Here is a 22,896-nt window from a genome sequence, read left to right on the forward strand (position 1 = left end):
TTTCTGGAGTTAATAATGTGTCGGTGGCAGCACAGAGGTCCAATCCGGCGCTACCTGAGGTGGCTCGGGAAGTTGGCCACTTATCGGGGTGGGACTGGTCGTCGATGGAACGAACCCCATTGTTTGTTGCGGGGCCTGGGGCTGGCCCCGCTTGAAGTTTCCCGAATGGGGGGGTAGGGGATTTCCATCTGAGTCAGTGAGGGAGCGGCATTCGCGGGCCCAATGGTAACCCCTACAACAGCGTGGGCAGAGTTGAGAGGGTCGGGAAGAAGCAGAGGTAGTAGTAGCCATGGTTTGAGGTTGTTGATTAGTGAAGGGAAACGGAGACAAACAGGACACCATGGGAGCGGCAGGCGAGGGACAATTTCTAGCAAAATGGCCCTGTCTTTTGCATTTAAAACAAGTAACCTGAGCTTGTGTTTGGCCAGCCACGTAAGCAGCGACCGTCTGTCCCAAGAAGGCAGCGGCCATGGCCAGTCCTTGTTGGTAGGCAGGGTCAATGTCTGCACACGCATGGACATAATCCATAATGGTAGAGGTGGTCCGGCGAATGGGACGTATAGCGGCCTGATATGCGGGAGAAGCATTTTCAAAGGCCAGTTGACAGACAAAGTCAGAGTATCCAGCTGTACCTCCTAACATGTGTTCTGCAGCAGTTTGGAGGCGATCAACAAAATCAGAATAGGGTTCCCCGGAAGCCTGACGTATTTTAATTAAGGGGGTACCTGTGTTGTTTTTTGAGGGTAGTTTGCACCGTGCACTAAGGGCAGCAACACTAATTTGGGCATAAAGGCCGGGTGGAAAATTGATTTGGTTATTTTGATCAGAATAATTGCCTTCTCCAATTAGCATTTCAAGGGTCCATCCATTGCGGGCCTCACAGTTTTGTCTTTCAAAAACCTTACAATTATCAATAAACTCAGCCTTCCAAAGGAGGTGATCGCCCCCAGAAAGGGTGGCCTTTGCCAGGGAGTACCAATCCGATGGAGTGAGAGAGGACTGGGCTAAGGTATCCAAAACAGTGAGGGTGAAGGGCACCGTGGCTCCATAAAGGAACACCGCCTCTTTTAGTTCTTTAACGTTGCGGAAATTATGAGGCTCATGATGACGTTGAACAATGCCCTGGGCGTTGGTTGTTTCAACCACCGGAAAGAGATGTAATGGAGCAGGGCGCGAAGGAGGTGGGAGGGATGGAGAGGGTGGCTGAGTGGGAGGAGTCAAAGAAAAAGGCGGCAAGGCAACAAGGGGGGAAGAAGGAGGGCAAAATGGCGGCAAGGTGGGAACAGAAGAAGGACAAAATGGCGGCGGATTAACTTGTGGGGGAGGAGCAGAAGGGCTGTCAGCAGACACGGGGAAGGCCGCACACAATTTATCAAAACGGTTAACAAGAGTATTAATTTGGTTTCCCAAGGTCTCAAGTGTTTGCACTAAAACAGGCTTTTTTACGGGGTCCTTGGCAATAGGGGGGGGAGGCCGATAGCAGCCCCCTTGTTCTGCCAACTCGTCCCAGTCCACCTCAGAAGCTGGAGGAGACCCACGGCGGGGTCGCGGCAGAGAAGGGTAGAGGCTTTTGCATGGGGGAATTGTATTTGGAAGGGGCTCCTTTACAGGGGTGCCGGCAGGTTGGGGGGCGCCATCTGGCACTGGGGGCGCATTATTTTGGGGATTAGTCTCATCATAAGGGTTGGGGGCCCCTGTTGCATGTTTTGGGGGTGAAATTTCTTCATCCTCACTATGGGATGAAATTAGGTCCTCACCGCAAGCCCCGGAAGGGGGAGCCTCAGCTACACTGGAGGGGGCACTTTTAAGGATATTTTCAGTATGGGAGATAGCATGCTGTAAGCCAGGATCAGTTTTTCGCTTAGCCAACAGATCATTAATAAGATTCCAATATGAAATGGCCGTTACAGGAAACTTTTCAGGCCCAAAAACTCAGTAAAAATCGTTGAGAGCATCTCCCACTCTCTGCCAGCATTTTTCATCAATAGTTCCTTCTTTAGGGAACCACGGGCATGTTTCTTGTACAAAATCAAAGAATAAAAAAAGGTCCTTGGACTTAACCCTAACTCCGCGTGTCCTAAGAGCTTCCTTGAGCTGGGAAACATAAAGCTGGTGCTCACTAAGTGCCTGTCCCATTTTTAAACAAATCAGACACCAAAACTTACCTAATGACTGTCCCGCCGGGTGGGTCGGGGCCTGAGTAACTCGAGCCACGCGCCACGTCTGGGTCTACTGGAAATCTCTCGTACCTCCAGCGCCACGTTGGGCGCCACCTGCCCGAGCCCGCGGACTGGTCAACGAGGTTCTCGAGGGGAGAGCAGCGACCTGAAGAACAGGGGTACACCACGGAGGGAGACACGCACACTCTTGGTTCAGCTATCGCAGGTCTCTTTTACTTTCGGTTTCGGCGGGGCTTTATAGCTGGGGACCGGAAGTGGAAGAAGCAGACCAACAGTGCCTAGCCAATGATTAAACACATAACCTTATTTGGTGCACCGGAGGCCGTCATGCGCACTGGGCCAAAAGAAGCACAGCTAATCCCGGAAGGGCACATGCCCTTATTTGGTGCGCCGGAGGTTGTCATGCACACTGGGCCGAAAGGAGCACAGCCAATCACGGAAGGGGGAAGTATCGTGATGCCACGAGGTAAGGCGCCAACATTAGCAAAATTGAAATGGTAATCAAAAACCTCCCCAAAAACAAAAGCCCAGGACCTGATGGATTTACAAATGAATTCTACCAAAGATTCAGAGACGAATTAGTGCCTATCCTTCACAAACTCTTCCAAAAAATTGAGAAGGAAGGGACAATACCAAACACGTTCTATGAAGCCAACATTACACTAATACCAAAACTGAATAAGGACAACACAAAAAAAGGAAAACTACAATCTCCCCAATCTCCCTAATGAACACTGATGCAAAAATCCTCAATAAAATTTTAGCTATCAGAATCCAACAATGTATTAATAAGATAATTCACCACGACCAAGTAGGATTCATTCCAGGGACACAAGGATGGTTTAACATCCGAAAATCAATCAACGTTATCCAACACATCAACAAAAAGAAATATAAAAACCATATGATAATATCAATAGATGCTGAGAAAGCTTTCGACAAAGTGCAACACCCATTCATGATAAAAGCCCTTGAAATTCTTGGGATACAAGGAACATACTTCAACATCATAAAGGCCATCTATGACAAGCCAACAGCCAGTATCATTCTCAATGGTGAAAAGCTGAAAGCAATTCCATTAAGATCTGGAACAAGACAAGGATGTCCACTCTCACCACTGCTTTTCAATATAATACTGGAAGTCCTAGCCAGAGCAATAAGACAAGAGAAAGACATCCAAGGAATCCAAATAGGAAAAGAAGAAGTCAAACTATCACTCTTTGCAGATGATATGATAATATACATAGAGAACCCTAAAAACTCCACAGAAAAACTAATTCAACTCATCAATCAGTTCAGTAAAGTGGCAGGATACAAAATCAACACGCAAAAGTCAGTAGCCTTCCTATACACAAACAATAAATCTGAAGAAGAAGAAATAAAAAAAAATCCCTTTTAGTATCGAAACAAAAAAAATCAAATATTTGGGAATAAATCTAACAAAAGAGGTAAAGGACCTATACAAAAAAAAACTATAAAACACTGTTAAAAGAAATAGAAGAAGACACAAAGAAATGGAAAGACATCCCCTGCTCATGGATTGGAAGAATAAACATTATTAAAATGGCCATCCTACCAAAAGCAATATACAGATTCAATGCTATTCCAATCAAAATTTCAATGGCATTCTTCAAAGAAATAGAACAATTATTGATGAAATTCATATGGAATCACCAAAAACCCCGAATAGCCAAAGCTCTCCTGAAAAAAAAAGAAGGGAATGGAGGCATCACACTCCCAGACTTCAAACTATACTACAAAGCCATAATCATCAAAACTGCATGGTATTGGAACAAGAACAGACATACAGACCAATGGAATCGAATAGAAAATCCAGAAATAAACCCACAGATTTATGGTCAACTAATCTGTGACAAAGGAGCAAAGACTATGCAATGGAGCAAAGAAAGTTTGTTCAATAAATGGTGCTGGGAAAACTGGGTTGCTACATGCAAAAGAATGAAGCTTGACCACTACCTCACACCATACACAAAAATCAACTCAAAATGGATTAAAGAACTAGACATAAGACCTGAAACCATAAAATACATAGAAGGAAATATAGGCGAAACACTACGTGATTTGCATATCAAAGACATCTTTACAGACACATCACCCAAAGCAGTGATAGTGAAGGCAAAGATCAACAGCTGGGACTACATCAAATTAAAGAGCTTCTGCACAGCAAAAGAGACAATAACAAAAACAAAGAGAAACCCCACCAACTGGGAGAACATTTTTGCACCCAACACTAATGATAAAGGACTGATCACAAAAATCTGCAAAGAGCTGATGAGACTCAGCAACAACAAAGAAAATAATCCAGTCAAAAAATGGGCAGAAGAGCTAAAAAGAAACTTCTCTGAAGAGGAAATGCAAATGGCCAACAGACATATGAAAACATGTTCAACATCACTTGTAATCAGGGAAATGCAAATCAAAACTACCATGAGATACCATCTTACACCAGTGAGAATGGCACATATTAAAAAGCTAGCAACAGCAAATGTTGGCGAGTTTGTGGAGAAAAAGGAACTCTTCTACACTGTTGGTGGGAGTGCAAACTGGTCCAACCACTATGGAGAGCTGTGTGGAGATTTCTGGACCTACTAAACATAGAGCTTCCATATGATCCAGCAATTCCACTCCTAGGTATTTACCCAAAGGACACAGAAACATCAATTTCAAAGAACACCTGCACCCCTATGTTTATAGCAGCACTGTTTACAATAGCTAAGCTTTGGAAACAGCCCAAATGCCCAAAAATAGATGACTGGATCAAGAAGATGTGGTACATATATACCATGGAATATTACTCAGCATTCAAAAAAGATAAACACATGCAATTTGCAGCAACATGGATCGCGCTGAAAGGGATCATGCTCAGTGAAATAAGCCAAAAAGAAAAAGAAAAATACCGGATGGTCTCACTCATAGCAGGAATCTAGAAAACTTAAATAAGGGACCAGGAAAATGAATAACTATAAGAAAGTGAAAATCAAAATCAACAAAAAACTATGAACCAGAGACACTTTTTGGGGGGCGGGGGGCGGGAGGGGAGGGATTGGGGTCAGAATGGGGGGTTTGCAATTGTATGGGGGAATATAAAAATAAAATTTATTATTTAAAAAAAATAATGAAACTGGCAAGGGGATAAAAACAGATAACTTATATGGGAAACCAATCAGGTTAACTTCAGGCTTCTCCAAAGAAACATTAAGGGTTAGAAGAGAATGGAGTAATGTACTCAGCAAACTTCTACAGACCAAATGCCAACCAAGAATACTTTACCCTGCAAAGCTCTCCTTCCCCTACAAAGAAAAAATATGGACCTTCTCAGACAAACAGATACTCCAGAAATTCATTACAAATAAATTCTCACTCCGAAAAATTCTACAAGAAGTCCTAAAGCCAGAACCAACAGAGAAATGAACAAGAAGAACAGAATAAAGCAAGGAATAAAATCACAAAAAAGAAAAACAAAATGGCAAACAATGATCCCAATATATCAATATTAACTCTAAATGTAAATGGATTAAACTCATCGATAAAAAGACAGAGAGTAGCAGGCTGGGTTAAAAAACAAAATCCAACCTTCTGCTGTCTCCAGAAAACATATTTAACCACAAATGATAAACATAGACTGAAAGTAAAAGGTTGGGAAACAATCCTACAAGCAAATGGACCAAAAAAGAAGGCAGGAACAGCCATGCATATATCAGATAAAATAGACTTCAAATTAAAAAAGGTAAAAAGAGACATAGATGGACACTACATTGTGATCAAGGGGACAATACAGCAGGAAGATATAACATTCATCAACATATACTCACCAAATGAAGGGGCACCAAAATATATTAGACAATTATTATCAGCTCTGAAAACAGACATTAAAGAATATACATATATAGTGGGAGACTTCAACACCCCACTCTCACCAATGGACAGATCAACGAGACAAAAAATAAACAAAGACACTAGAGCCCTAAATAAAGACATAGAACTCATGGACTTAACAGACATCTATAGGACACTGCACCCAAAAAAATCTGACTGCACGTATTTCTCAAATGTGCATGGATCATTCTCCAGAATCGATCACATACTGGGCCACAAGAAAAACATCAACAGATACATGAAGTTCAAAATCATTCCAACTATCTTCTCTGATCATAAAGGCATCACACTAGAAATGAATCATGAAAAGAAAACAAGAAATCCTCCCACTTCATGGACATTGAAATCCACACTACTTGAAGACGACTGGACTAATGAGGAGATCAGAGAAGAAATTAAAAAATACTTTGAGTTGAACGACAAGGAGGACACCACTTTCCAGAATGTGTGGGATGCAACAAAAGCAGTAATAAGAGGAAAATATATAGCAATGCAGGCTCACATCAAGAAACAAGAAACTCAAAGAAGCAACATAATCTCACGTCTCAAAGAGCTAGAAAATGAACAACAAAATACCCCTAAAGCCAGTAGAAGAAAAGAAATAATAAAAATCAAAGCAGAAATAAACAAAATGGAAATTAAAAAAACAATGCAAAAGATCAATGAAACCAAAAGTTGGTTATTTGAAAAAATAAACAAAATAGACAAACCTCTCATCAGGCTCACCAAGAAAAAAACACGAGAAAACACATATAAATAGACTTATAAATAAAAAAGGAGAAATCACAACAGACTCAGTAGAAATCAAAAGAATAATCAGAGATTACTATGAACACTTATATGTAAACAAATTCAACAAACTAGAAGAGGTAGACAAATTCCTAGAATGATATAATCATTCAAAGCTGGACAAAGAAGAAATAGAACAACTAAACAGACCAATTACAAGCAACAAAATTGAGGCAGTAGTCAAAGCACTCCCCAAAAACAAAATCCCAGGCCCAGACAGCTTCACAAATGAATTCTACCAAACGTTCAGCAGTGGATTAGTGCCTATCCTACACAAACTTGTTCAAAAAATTGAAAAAGAAGGACTACCAAACACATTCTACAAAGCCAACATTACACTAATACCAAAACCAAACAAAGACAACACAAAAAAAAAAAAGAAAATTATAAGCCAATCTCCCTAATGAACACTAATGAAAACATCTTCAACAAAATCCTTGCCAACAGAATCCAACAATGTATCAAAAGCATAGTACACCACGACCAAGAGGGATTCATCCCAGGGCCACAAGTTTGGGTTAACATACTAAAATCGATAAGTGTAATCCAACACATCAACAAAAAGAAAAATAAAAACCATATAATCATATCAATAGATGCTGAGAAAGCAATTGACAAAGTCCAACATCCATTTATGATGAAGGCCTTTGAAATTCTCTGGATAGAAGTAACATACCTTAACATGATAAAAGCCATATATGACAAACCCACTGCCAATATTATTCTCAATGGCAAAAAGCTGAAGGCCTTTCCTTTAAGATCAGGAACAAGACAAGGATGTCCTCTCTCACCACTGCTCTTCAATATAATGGTCCTAGCCAGGCCAATAAGACAAGAGAAAGACATATAAGGAATCCAAATAGGGAAAGAAGAAGTAAAACTATCTCTATTTGAAGACAATATGATAATATACATAGAGAACCCTAAAAACTCCACAGAAAAACTACTCAAAATAATCAACCAGTTCAGGGCCTCCCCTGGTGGCCCAGTAGTTGAGCACTGGACTGTGAAGCTGCCCGCAGCCTCTGCAGTGCTGGTTTGATCCCTGGCCACTGGGGAGTGTCCCACATGGCACGACAGACCTCTCCCACTGCACCCACTGCTCCCCTCAGCAGTGTATTTCATCAGTCTGCTTGTTCCCCACTCTGGTTCTGGTGAATTCCCTCACCCTACCGTGCTTCGACTGTACCCAGTGCTTGTATAAATAAATATATAAATCTTAAAAAAATAATAATAATCAACCAGTTCAGTAAAGTAGCAGGATACAAAATCAACACACAAAATCAGTAGCCTTCCTATACACAATCAATCTGAAGAAGAATAAATCAAGAAAACCATTTCTTTTATAATTGAAACAAAAAAAAATCAAATACTTGGGAATAAACCTAGCAAAAGAGGTGAAAGACCCATACAAAGAAAATTATAAAACACTTCAAGAAATTGAAGAAGACACAAAGAAATGGAAAGATATCCCCTGCTCATGGATTGGAAGAATTAACATTATTAAAATGGCCATCTTTCCAAAAGCAATATACAGATTCAATGCTATTCCAATAAAAATCCCAATGACATTCTTCAAAGAAATAGAACAAATACTGATGAAATTCATACAGAACCACAAAAAACCATGACTAGCCAAAGCCCTGCTGATGAAAACAAAGGAGAAGAAGGGATCACGCTTCCAAACTTCAAGCTATTCTACAAAGCCATAATAATTAAAACAGTTTGGTATTGGAACAAAAACAGATACACAGACCAATGGAACCAAATAGAGAGCCCAGAAATAAAGCCACACTTACATGAACAACTAATCTTTGACAAAGGAGCAAAGAATATGCAATGGAACACGGACAGTTTGTTCAATAAATGGTGATGGGAAAACTCAACCTCCACTTGTGAAAGAATGAAACTACACCACTATCTCTCACCGTGCACAAAAATCAACTCAAAATGGATAAAAGAACTGGACATAAGACCTGAAACCATAAAATATATAGAATAAAATATAGGTAAAACACTACAAGACATACATCTCAGAAACATCTTTAAAGACTCATCACCCAAAGCAGTGATAGTGAAGGCAAAGATAAACACCTGGGAGTACATCAATCTGAAAATCTTCTATACAGCAAAAGAGACATTAACCAAAACAAAGAGACAGCCCACTGATTGGGAAAAAATCTTTGCACTCCATTCAACTGATAAGGGGACTGATCACAAAGATTTACAAAGAACTCACAGGACACAGCTCAACAAAAACAATATGAACAACCCAGTCAAGAAATGGGCGGAAGAACTTAAAAGACATTTCTCCAAAGAGGAAATGCAAATGGCCAAGAGGCATATGAAAAATGTTCAACAACCCTTATAATCAGGGAAATGAAAATCAAAGCCACACTGTGATACCACCTTACACCTGTAAGAATGGCACATATCAAAAAAACAAGCAACAACAAATGTTGGCGAGGATGCGATGAAAAAGGAACTCTCCTACATTGCTGGTGGGAGTGCAAACTGGTCCAACCACTGTGGAAAGCTATCTAAGAGGTTCCTCAGTCTACTAAAAATGGAGCTACCATATGACCTGGCAATTCTACTCCTGGGGATCTACCCAAAGGATACAAGAACATTGATTCAAAAGAACACCTATACACCTATGTTTATTGCAGCACTATCTACAATAGGTAAAATTTGGAAACAACCCAAATGCCCAAAAATAGATGACTGGATCAAGAAGATGTGGTCTATATACACAATGGAATATTATTCACAATCAAAAAAAGATAAACTCATGCCATTCGCAGCAACGTGGATGGAACTAGAAGGAATGATGCTCAGTGAAATAAGCCAGAAGGAAAAACAAAAATATTGGATGGTTTCACTTATAACAGGGATATAGGGGAACCAAATAAGACATCAGTGTAAAAAAATAATATTACAAAACACAACAAAGCAAAACCAGACAATCATAAATCAGAGACATACTGCAGGGGAGGAGGTGGGAGAGGGATCCGAGGGAGGGAGGGAGGAGCACAGAGGACTATGGTGATGGTGCACAGGTGCCTTGGTGAAGGAGATTCTATGGGGACTACACCTGAGGGGGTGGGGGAAGCAAATATTGTTTAAAAATAAAAAATATTTTAAAAATTAAAAAATCAAAAAAAAAAGAAAAATATCGGATGGTTTCACTTATAGCAGGAATATAGATGAACCAAATAAGACATCAGTGTAAAAAAATAATAACAGTACAAAACACAACAAAGCAAAAACAGACAATTATAAATCAGACATACTGCAGGGGAGGAGGAGGGTGAGGGATCAGAGGGAGGGAGGGAGGAGCACAGGGGACTGAGGTGATGGTGCAAGGGTCATTGATGAAGGAAACTCTATGGGTACTACACCTGGGGAAGCAAATATTGTTTAAAAATGAACAGTGATGTAAAAAAAAATTAATTAATTGAAAAAAGAAGCAGAAATGGATGAAGGCACAGAGTCCAATTTTAAAATAAATAAAATCCTGGTGATGTAGTGTACAACATGGTGACTGCTGTTACTAACACTCTGTAGTATAATTGAAAGTTGTCAAGAAAGTAGATCTTAACATCCCTCATTCCAAGAAAAAAAAATTGTGTAACTATGTAGTGATAGACATTAAACAGACTTATTGTTGTGATCATTTTGCAATACATAAAAATATTGAAACATTTTGTATGAAACTAACGTATCAATTAGGTATCACCTAAAATGAAGACTACCAATTTTGTAACCCTGTCTAACATTGTTAATTTTATTTATGATCATCTTTCTTTGAAAGTTGGGGAAAGAGCATGTGCTATTCTTTGTAAAGGGATCTTAAAACACAGACTGTCAGTCATCACTGTTTTGTTTTGAGAAGAGATTAAGTCTTTGTTTTATTACAGTTCCCACTGTATCCATGAAATAAATCTGTGTTCCTTCTAAGTGCCTTGACAGAAGTCTGCCATTTGGTCCAAATTTGAACATGAGCTAAGGAACTACTTTCTACATTCTAGATTCTTCCATCTAGATTATAGAAGCCCCTAGAATAATCTTTAATTTGTATTGCAAGTCTTATTCATCAGTTATGGGATATCATTCACCACTATTTGATATTTGTTGTTCTAAAATCATACATTTCCAGGAAGAACCAGTGTTTTGGTATGCACAATAAACTATTTAATGTCAAATAAATATGATAGTTTAAATTATGTTCAATTTTGGTTAAGATTATAATTAGAGTATTCATTTTCAGTCATTCCACAACTGCACACTATATTTCTGATTGTAATAGAAAGGCAAATAAATCCTAATTCACGTATTTTTTTGTCAATCTTTTAACTCCAAGAAGCTCACTCCCATTGTATCCAAAGCCACCACCTGAGTTACATGCTCTTTGGATTCACTATCTTCTTATTTTCTTTCTTTTCTTCTTAAAAATTTCCATTATTGTTTAACCTTATTTTTAGCTTCTTTTACAATGTCCTCTTGTGTGATCCTCCTCTATTTCCAAGACTACTTCTAATATATGTAAACTTTTCTAGGAACTATTTTTAGTATGTATCATTATAACTTAATTTGGTTTTCCTCTGGCAGATGAATTGCCCCTCAAGAGATTTTGAAAGAATGAAGTAGTTTATTCTTCTAATCGCCAAAATCTCAGAGCTAGGAAAATAAATGGCATTTACTTACAAATGCCATTTATAGACTCATAATACAACTTTCATTCAGCAACCCAAGGCAACAAAAATTCAGCTCACACTGGCCTAAACAGAGGTTGGAGTCCAGAGGCAGTGCAGGCTTTATGTTTGGTTCATTCAGTGTTTGTGCCCTCCGTAACTCAGGTTCTGTCCTCTGTATCCTGACACATTTAAAATTTTTTTAATTTATTTTTGCGTAAAAGAACTGGGGCATAGGCCAGAGGTGTGCAGGGGTGAGAGGATTCAGCAGAGACAGAGAGGGGAGCAGAACAGGCAGATTAACTGAAATCCAATGAGGGGATTAGTGGGCAAGACAGGAAAGGTCTGCTGTGCCCTATGTGGGTCAGTTCCCTGGCCAGGGATTGAACCGAGGCCACAGGGGTAATAACCCTGAGACTTAACCCCTAGGCCACAAAGGAGGACCTCTGACTGACTTGTAAAGTTGGTTCCCCATGGCTGAATGATGGATGCCAGTAACTTCATTGTTTTCACACACATTGAATGGTTAAGGAAGTAGTTCTTTCCACAAAATCAAACAATGACTTTCTCAAGAAACTTCTCAAAAAATCTCCTTGAATCTCATTTACTATAATTGCAAAATAGAGTATTCCAGGACAAATCACTAGCAAGGGTTATAGAATTATGTTGATTGATTCAGAGTGACCAGGACTCAACACCAGGATTTGGGGATGAGATCAGCCTGCCCTAGAGAATAGGGCTTTGACAAAGAGTAATGAATTTCTGAACAAAAGTATTCCTCTGGAAAGAGAATAGATAATAATTTTACTCTTCATGCACATTTTCCTCACACAAATTTCTCCTCACAAACACTTCTCACATACACACATACACACATTTCTCACATAAACACAAATATCTCCTTATACACATTTCTTATATACACACACATGCTTCTACACAGAGTTCTCATCACACACATTTCTCCCACACACATTCTCACACATACTTATCTTAACACCCACATTTATCTTCACACATTTTTCCCCTCTCACGCGCAAATGTTCACAAAGTCGTAAGCTTTAAATGTATTTTAGTCATGTCAGGTCAAAACAACCTGATGTAGGAGGCAGATATTATTGTCATCATCTGTTTACAGACAGAATATTTGATTTTCCCAAGAGTTTTGAGTTCTTCAGTGACAAACTGGATTCACACTTGGATAGGTTGCTTGAGGGACTCTTAACCACTAAGTGAAACCATCTTTATGTTATCCATTTGCCATCTTTTTCTGATTCCATGGTGAAGATTCAGATTTTGTAATGAATACCATTGCACTGAATCTTATTTTCTTTATATGTCTGATATGCAAGCTTGTGGGAAATGAATTAACCTTTCTAAATATTAATTTCTTAAGCTGTAAAATGAGCCAAGTAATGACAGAGATTATGTAAAAAATAATAAAGTAGTACTTCTTTTTCTGACACATACGGGGTATTTAATAAATGTCAGCTCTTTTTTCCTCTGGGAAAGCCTACTTTATGGGAAGGCAATGACAGTGTAAATGTACAGAATAGACATATTTTTGGTAATTCTATAAATCACATTATATATAATCCCTTGTTCAAATGTTGTGAAATACAATTTCATTCAAAATGTTCTTTCTTATAATCTGATTAACATCGACAAAAATGAATAAAACTCAATGCCACTTGCACTACTTCTTTCGAAAAATGCTGGTTTTCAGTTAAATAATTTAGGATTTGTATATAAATACCTATTCTTTTTGACTTTTCACACAATTACAAAATTATAACTGCCACTAAATGTTGTCACAAAACTGGATTTTCAGTTTAATGTGAATACTTAAGAAATACAGGCCAACAAATCTGGAGAACAATCTATTCGCACATAGTGATGTCAAGAAAGTGCGCCTCTAGGACCTGGCATCCACCTCCTGGGAGTCGCTTCCATGGGTTGATCCTGGAGATTTGCTTCAGCTTTGTCTGGGGACCAGGGAATTATGGGAAACCTAGATGCTCATCTCTAGGAGAACAGATGAAAAAGTGGTCTAAATCACCTTTGGGTCATACAGCTTGTCAAAAGCAATGATCTAAATAATGTATTTTTGTTATCTGAGCTCATAGACACAAGCTTAAGTTAAAAATAGCCATAAGCAAGGCCTCCCTGGTGGCAGAGGTGGTCAAGTGCAGCACTGTGCTGTGAAGCTGTCCACAGCCTCTGCAGCGTGGGTTCCATCCAGCAGGCCAGATAGAATTCCACATGGCATGAGAATCCCACATGGCGCGGTGGATCTCTCCTGTCTCACCGGCTGCTCCCCTCAGCAGTGTATTTCGTCAGTCTTCCTGTTCTGTTCCCTGTTTTGTCTCTGGTGAATCCTCTCACCCTCCCAGGCATCTGGCCTGTACCCCGGTTCTTGTATAAATAAATAAATCTTTTTAAAAAAATAGCCATAAGCATATCTGTAGCAGAAGATCATTTCTTTTAGTTACAAATAGATAATAAAATTAAAATACCCGGGCCTTCACTGCTGGTCCAGGCGGTTGAGCGCCACGCTGTGAAGCTGTCCACAGCCTCTGCAGCACCGGTTCGATCCTGGCCAGCAGGCGTGGGTCCACATGGCACGGCAGACTCTCCTGTCTCGCCCACTCCTCCCCTCAGCAGTGTCTTCAGTCAGTCTGCCTGTTCTGTTTCCCGCTCTGTCTGAATCCTCTCACCCTCCCGCACATCTGGCCTGAACCCAAGTTCTTGTATAAATAAATAAATAAAATCTTAAAATAAATAAATAAATAAAATTAAAATGCACATTCTTAAAAAGTATACATTAAATGCACTAGAGTAGGTGACTACAGAAAAATGAAATGATAGTAGGGATAGTAGGGAGTGGGAATAAAAGGGAGAAAAAGAACAAAATGAAGTGATTTACATAAACTAATGATGATGGTGTATCATAATCTGGGGATTATAATTATCTCAATTCCATTCTGTTTTTAACTAACAAAAAGAAAGGAAAGAGATAAAGGAAATGGTATGGGGGGGAATGTGGGGGGAGAGGAAAAGAGAGAGAAGGAGGGAGAGGAGAGAGGGAGAGAAAATGAATGAGAAGGAAAAGGAAAGGAATTTTTTTCTCTTTCTGTTTCCCTGTATTATGATTACACAGATGAAGTTTCTCATTTTGAGATGGTGTACATGTATCTTTTCATTGAGTAACATTGGCTTATAAGATTCAGGCGAATAGGTTCATACCTCCCCAAATGCAAGTCACCACCCAACACTCATCACCCACAGTCCTTCACCACTTGGTTCCTACCACCAGCTTCCCTTCTAGTGTTTGTTTTGGTTAAGTTTATTTTTCTGTTCCTTTGCTTTGTTTCTGTATATTCCATGTATGACAGAAATCATCTGATATTTGCCTTTTTCTTTCTGACTTATTTCATTAAGGATAATCACCTCCAGGTCCATCCATGTTGTCAGAATGGGAAAAGTTCATCATTTATTTTATGCAGCTGAGTGGTATTCCACTGTGTGCATATACCATAGCTTCTCCTCTGGATTGGGTACTTAGGTTGCTTCTATAACTTGGCTATTGTAAATAGTACTTCAATGAACACAGGACTATATAACCCTTCAAATGAGTGTCTTTGCTTTTTTTTTTTTTTTTTTACATTTTAAAATGACAAATTATTTGGGCCTCCCCTGTGGTGCAGTAGTTGAGTTCTGGGTTGCAAAGCTGCCTGCAGCCTCTGCAGCACCAGTTCGATCCCCGGCCACCAGGAGAGGGTCCCACATGGTGCACAGACCTCTCCTACCGCCCGCTGCTCCCCTCAACAGTGTACTTCGTCAGTCTGCCTGCTCTGCTTCCCGCTCTGGCTCTGGTGAAATCTCTCACCCTCCTGCGCTTCTGACTGTACCCAGTGCTTGTATAAATAAATAAATAAATCTTTAAAAAAATAAAATAAAATGACAAATTATTAGGAAAAGGAGGGGCCTTTTTGGTGGTGCAAGGGGTTAAGATGCAACCTATGAAGCTGTCCACAGCCTCTGCAGCACGAATTAGATCCCTCCAGCTGGCCTGGGAGCAACCCACATGGTGCAGCAGACCTCTCCTGACTTGCCCTCTGCTCTCCTCAGCAGTGTACTTAGATCAATCTGCCTGTTCGGCCCCACCCCCTCTGTCTCTGGTGAATCCTTTCACACACACACACCCACACCTCTGGCCTGTACCCCAGATCTTGTATGCATAACTAAATGAATCTTTAAAAAATTATTAGGAAAAGGAGACAAAGAGAAGCACCTACATAGTCACAGGTGGGCAGAAGAGCTCTATTTTTGCATTCTTCAGGTAGATCTCTAGGAGTAAAATTACTGGGCCATATGTTATGGTATATCTAAAATTTTTAGAATTTTGAGGAATCTCCCTACTGTTTTACATAGGCACTCCATCAGTCTACATTCCCACCAACAGTGCACAAGTCTTCCTTTTTCTCCACACTCCTGCCAGCATTTGATGTTTCAGGTTTTGTTTTATTGATGTAAGCTATTCTCATGGCAGTGAAGTGGTATCTCATTGTGCTTTTGATTTGCATTTCCCTGATAAGGGATGTTGAACATTTTTTTCATGACTGTTAGTCATCAGTATATTTTCTTTAAAGAAGTGTCTAGCTCTTCTGCCCATTTGTTTGATTGGGTTCTTCTTGTTGTTGTTGAATTGTGTAAGTCCTTTGTAGATCATGGGTATTAGCCCTTGTCAGATGCAGGATGTGCAAATATTTTCTCCAATTGAGCAGAGTATATTTTGTTTCAAAGTTAATTTTTCACTGTACACAAACATCTTAGTTTGATATAGTCCCATTTGTTTATTTTTGCTTTTGTTTTCCTCACCATTGGAGTTGAGCCTGCAAAGACATTCCTGAAGCCAGTGTTGTGGAGTGCTGTTCTTCTATGTATTTTGTTTTCAGTCTTACATCCAAGTCTTTGATCCATTTTGGTTAATTTTTGTGTATAGTGTGTGAGAGTGGCCTGATTTCATTTTCCTGCATGTTACTGACCAGTTTTCCCAGCAGTTTGGTTTAAGAGCATTTCCTTTCTCCAGTGTAAATTCTTTACTCCACTGTTATATTAAACTTTGCATATTGGTATGCATTTATTTCTGAGCTCTCAGTTCCATTCCATTGATTTGTGTGTCTATTTTTATTCCAATATCATACCATTATGATTGCTAGAGACTCGTAGAACCATTTGAAATGTAATATTTCCATTCTTCTTCTTTTTTGACAAGATTGCTTTGGATATTCAGGGTCTTTTGTGATTCTTTATAAATTTTGGTAATGCTTCCTCTGTTTCATTGAAGAATTCCATTGAAACTTGAATAGGGATTGCATTGAATCTATATAAGAGGGACATTTTAACAATGTTAATTCTTCCAATTCATAGCAATTCATTCTTCCAATTAACAATGTTAATTCTGCCAATTCATTTTCTTCTGTTTTCTTTAATTTTTTTTTTTTGGTTGCTATTGCAGTAATATTTATTACTTTATGTAGTTATAATATTATCTGTATTCATTATATTGTACATTAGATCGCTGTCTTATTTTCTTTTTTTTTCTTTTTTTTAATGCTTTTAATCTTTTTTTTTAATTAATAAATTTTATTTTTATATTCCCCATACAATTGCAATCCCCCCATTCTGACCCCAATCCCTCCCCTCCCGCCCCCCACAACCCAAAAAGTGTCTCTGGTTCATAGTTTTTGTTGATTTTGATTTTCACTTTCTTATAGTTATTCATTTTCCTGGTCCCTTATTTAAGTTTTCTAGATCCCTGCTATGAGTGAGACCATCCGGTATTTTTCTTTTTCTTTTTGGCTTATTTCACTGAGCATGATCCCTTCCAGCGTCATCCATGTTGCTGCAAATTGCATGTGTTTATCTTTTTTGAATGCTGAGTAATATTCCATGGTATATATGTACCACATCTTCTTGATCCAGTCATCTATTTTTGGGCATTTGGGCTGTTTCCAAAGCTTAGCTATTGTAAACAGTGCTGCTATAAACATAGGGGTGCAGGTGTTCTTTGGAATTGATGTTTCTGTGTTCTTTGGGTAAATACCTAGGAGTGGAATTGCTGGATCCTGTGGAAGCTCTATGTTTAGTAGGTCCAGAAATCTCCACACAGCTCTCCATAGTGGTTGGACAAGTTTGCACTCCCACTAACAGTGCAGAAGAGTTCCTTTTTCTCCACAACCTCGCCAACATTTGTTGTTGCTAGTTTTTTTAATATGTGCCATTCTCACTGGTGTAAGATGGTATCTCATGGTAGTTTTGATTTGCATTTCCCTGATTACAAGTGATGTTGAACATGTTTTCATATGTCTGTTGGCCATTCGCATTTCCTCTTCAGAGAAATTTCTTTTTAGTTCCTCTGTCCATTTTTTGACTGGATTATTTTCTTTGTTGTTGTTGAGTCTCATCAGCTCTTTGCAGATTTTTGTGATCAGTCCTTTATCATTAGTGTTGGGTGCAAAAATGTTCTCCCAGTTGGTGGGGTTCTCTTTGTTTTTGTTATTGTCTCTTTTGCTGTGCAGAAGCTCTTTAATTTGATGTAGTCCCAGCTGTTTATCTTTGTCTTCACTATCACTGCTTTGGGTGATGTGTCTGTAAAGATGTCTTTGATGTGCAAATCCCGTAGTGTTTCGCCTATATTTCCTTCTATGTATTTTATGGTTTCAGGTCTTATGTCTAGTTCTTTAATCCATTTTGAGTTGATTTTTGTGTATGGTGTGAGGTAGTGGTCAAGCTTCATTCTTTTGCATGTAGCGACCCAGTTTTCCCAGCACCATTTATTGAACAAACTTTCTTTGCTCCAATGCATAGTCTTTGCTCCTTTGTCAAAGATTAGTTGACCATAAATCTGTGGGTTTATTTCTGGATTTTCTATTCGATTCCATTGGTCTGTATGTCTGTTCTTGTTCCAATACCATGCAGTTTTGATGATTATGGCTTTGTAGTAGAGTTTGAAGTCTGGGAGTGTGATGCCTCCATTCCTTTCTTTTTTTTTTCAGGAGAGCTTTGGCTATTCGGGTTTTTTTGTGATTCCATATGAATTTCATCAATAATTGTTCTATTTCTTTGAAGAATGACATTGAAATTTTGATTGGAATAGCATTGAATCTGTATATTGCTTTTGGTAGGATGGCCATTTTAATAATGTTTATTCTCCCAATCTATGAGCAGGGGATGTCTTTCCATTTCTTTGTGTCTTCTTCTATTTCTTTTAATAGTGTTTTATAGTTTTCTTTGTATAGGTCCTTTACCTCTTTTGTTAGATTTATTCCCAATATTTGATTTTTTTTGTTTCAATAATAAAAGGGATGGTTTTTTTGATTTCTTCTTCTTCAGATTTATTGTTTGTATATAGGAAGGCTACTGACTTTTGCGTGTTGATTTTGTATCCTGCCACTTTACTGAACTGATTGATGAGTTAAATTAGTTTTTCTGTGGAGTTTTTGGGGTTCTCTATGTATATTATCATATCATCTGCAAAGAGTGATAGTTTGACTTCTTCTTTTCCTATTTGGATTCCTTGGATGTCTTTCTCTTGTCTTATTGCTCTGGCTAGGACTTCCAGTATTATATTGAAAAGCAGTGGTGAGAGTGGACATCCTTGTCTTGTTCCAGATCTTAATGGAATTGCTTTCAGCTTTTCACCATTGAGAATGATACTGGCTGTTGGCTTGTCATAGATGGCCTTTATGATGTTGAGGTATGTTCCTTGTATCCCAAGAATTTCAAGGGCTTTTATCATGAATGGGTGTTGCACTTTGTCGAAAGCTTTCTCAGCATCTATTGATATTATCATATGGTTTTTATATTTCTTTTTGTTGATGTGTTGGATAACGTTGATTGATTTTCGGATGTTAAACCATCCTTGTGTCCCTGGAATGAATCCTACTTGGTCGTGGTGAATTACCTTATGGATACACTGTTGGATTCTGATAGCTAAAATTTTATTGAGGATTTTTGCATCAGTGTTCATTAGGGAGATTGGCCTATAGTTTTCTTTTTTGTGTTGTCCTTGTTCGGTTTTGGTATTAGTGTAATGTTGGCTTCATAGAACGTGTTAGGTATTATACCTTCCTTCTCAATTTTTTGGAAGAGTTTGTGAAGGATAGGCACCAATTCGTCTCTGAATGTTTGGTAGAATTCATTTGTAAATCCATCAGGTCCTGGGCTTTTGTTTTTGGGGAGGTTTTTGATTACCATTTCAATTTCGCTAATTGTAATTGGTCTGTTTAGGTGTTCTATTTCTTCTTTATCTAGCTTTGGGTGATTGTAGAGTTGTAGGAATTTGTCCATCTCCTCTAGATTGTAAACTTGTTTCCATATAACTGTTCATAGTAGTTATTAATAATTCTTTGATTTCTGCTGTGTCCGTTGTGATTTCTCCTCTTTCATTTATTATCCTATTTATTTGTGCTTTCTCCCTTTTTGCCCTTGTGAGCCTGGCAAGGGATTTATCTATTTTATTTATTTTTTCGAAGAACCAGCTCTTGGTTTCATTGATCTTTTGGATTGTTTTTTTAGTTTCGATTTCATTTATTTCTGCTTTGGTTTTTATTATTTCTTTTCTTCTACTGGTTTTGGGCTTTTTTGTTGCTCTTTTTCTAGATCTTTGAGTTTCGAGATTAGGTTGTTTCTTTGAGTTCTTTCTTGTTTCTTGATGTGAGCATCTATTGCTATATATTTTCCTCTTATTACTGCTTTTGCTGCATCCCATACATTTAGGAAATTGGTGTCCTCCTTGTCATTCAATTCAAAGAATTTTTTAATTTCTTCTTTTATCTCCTCGTTAGTCCAGTGGACTTCCAGTAGTGTGGGTTTCAATCTCCACGAGGTAGGAGAATACCTTGCCTTCTCTTTATGGTTTATTTCTAGTTTGATGCCTTCATGGTCAGAAAAGATGGTTGGTATGATTTCAATCTTGGTGTATCTGTTGATGTTTGTCTTGTGTCCCAGTATATGATCGATCCTAGAGAATGATCCATGTGCGCTTGAGAAAAATGTATACTCAGATTTTTTTGGGTTTAGTGTTCTATATATGTCTGTTAAGCCTAAGCACTCTAGATCCTTATTTAGAGCTTAGTGTCTTTACTTATTTTTTGTCTTGTTGATCTATCCATTGTTGATAGTGGTGTGTTGAAGTCTCCCACTACGTATGTGTTTTCTCTGATGTCTGTTTCAGAGATGCCAATAGTTGTCTGATATATTTTGGTGCTCCTTTGTTTGTGAATATATGTAATGAGTGTTATTTCTTCTTGAAGTATTATCCCCTTGATCATAATGTAATGACCACTGGGGTCTCTTTTTATCTTTTTAAGTTTGAAATCTGTTTTATCTGATATGAGTATAGCTGTTCCTGCCTTCTTTTTTGGTCCATTTGCTTGTAGAATTGTTTTCCATCCTTTAACTTTGAGTCTATTTTTATCTTTTGCAGCTAAATGTGTTTCCTGGAGACAGCAAAAGGTTGGGTTTTGTTTCTTAATCCAGCCTGCAACTCTGTGTCTTTTTATTGGAGAGTTTAGTCCATTTACATTTAGAGTTAGTATTGATATGTTAGCATCTTTATTTGCCATTGTGTTTGTCTTTCCTTTGATTTTATTTATTTATTCTTTTAATAACTTTCTTTGGCCTTCTTTTGTTGTTATTCGTCCCTCTGAGGTTCTGGCTTTAGGATTCCTTGTAGTATTTTTTGGAGTGGGGGTTTAGTCGCAATGAAATTCCGGAGTTTCTGTTTGTCTGGGAAGGTCCATATTCTTTCTTCAAAGAGGAAGGAGAGCTTTGTGGGATAGAGTATTCTTGGTTGCATCTGTTTTCTTGGAGTCTGTTGACTATGTCCCTCCACTCTCACCTTGCCCGTAGTGTTTCTTCAGAGAAGTCTGATGTCAGTCTGATTGGTTTCCCTTTGAATGTTATCTGTTTCTTCCCTCTTGTTAGTTTCATTATTTTTCTTTGTCTTGGATTCTTGGGAGCTTTACTATTATGTGTCTTGCTGTATTTTTCCTTTCGTCATGGAAGTTTGGTGTTCTTCTTGCTTCTTGTATATCAATTTTCAGATCCTTCTTAGAGTTTGGGAAGTTCTCTTCAATTATATCCATGAATATTTTCTCTGTTCCTACATCTCTCCTCTCCTTCTGGATTCCTATAACTCTTATTTTCCTTTCCTCATGGAGTCAGATAGTTCCCGAAGTCTTTTCTTCGGTCTTTTTCCTTCGTACTTCTCCTTCCTTTTTGTTTTAGTTCTTTTTATTTCTGTGTCTTCAAGAGTACTTATTCGTTCTTCCATTTCATCTATTCTGCTTTCACTGCTTTTCCCAGAGTTCTTTAGCGTCTCCATTAATTCTTTGATCTCCTGCATTTCTTTTACTTCCCTCTTTAGGGACTCAATTTCATTCTTCTGGTCATTAATTATTTTCCCTTATCATTGTTTTCCTTTATGACTTCTGTCAGTTTTTTAATCACAGCAATTTTAAATTCTCTATCTGGAAGGCTCAGAAGTTCTTCCAAGTTACTGTCGTTGCAATCTGGTAGATGGTTTTCTTTTTGGTGTGTGCTATTTTGCTGAGGAGTTGCTGGGTTGCATTTGTTTTTCTACTCCCTATTGCCTGTTTTCTAATTTGCCGTATTCCTTGTGACACTGTGTTGCTGGTACTGGCCGGCATCTTGGGCGACCTTCCCAGCTCACCACTGGCTCCTCTGGGGAACTTCTGCTGGGTTCACAAGTCTCCAGCAAAGACAGGTCCCTGCTCTGTCTCCTCGGTGAGCCTTCTGCTGGGTTCACACAGTCTCCAGCAAGAAGGGTCCCTGCTGCAAAATGCCAGAGCCGGGGACGCGCTCCCCTGCACGCCCCGGTCTGCCCCAGCGTGGGTGCTGCTCCCCTCTGGGCTGGAACTGCAGGCTAGAAGGTGCCCGGTGTGGGCAAGCCTCCCAGCTTAACCTCTGTTCTCCTCGTGAGCCTTCTGCTGGGTTCACACAGTCTCCAGCAAGAAAGGGTCCCTGCTGCAAAAATGCCAGAGCCGGGGACGCGCTCCCCTGCACGCTGGTCTACCCCAGCGGTGGGTGCTGCTCCCCTCTGGGCTGGAACTGCAGGCTAGAAGGCGCCCAGCATGGGCAAGCCTCCCAGCTTACCTCTGTCTCCTTGATGAGCCTTCTGCTGGTGCACACAGTCTCCAGCAAGAAAGATCCCTGCTGCAAAAATTTCTTTAATTTTTTTAATCAATGTCATATAATTTTTGTTGAATTTACCTTCCACCCCCTTGTTAGATTTATTACTAGTAATT

This window comes from Talpa occidentalis, unplaced genomic scaffold (genome assembly GCF_014898055.3).
Source record: "Talpa occidentalis isolate TD23 unplaced genomic scaffold, MPIMG_talOcc4v2.1 talOcc4.16, whole genome shotgun sequence".
NCBI lineage: Eukaryota > Metazoa > Chordata > Mammalia > Eulipotyphla > Talpidae > Talpa > Talpa occidentalis.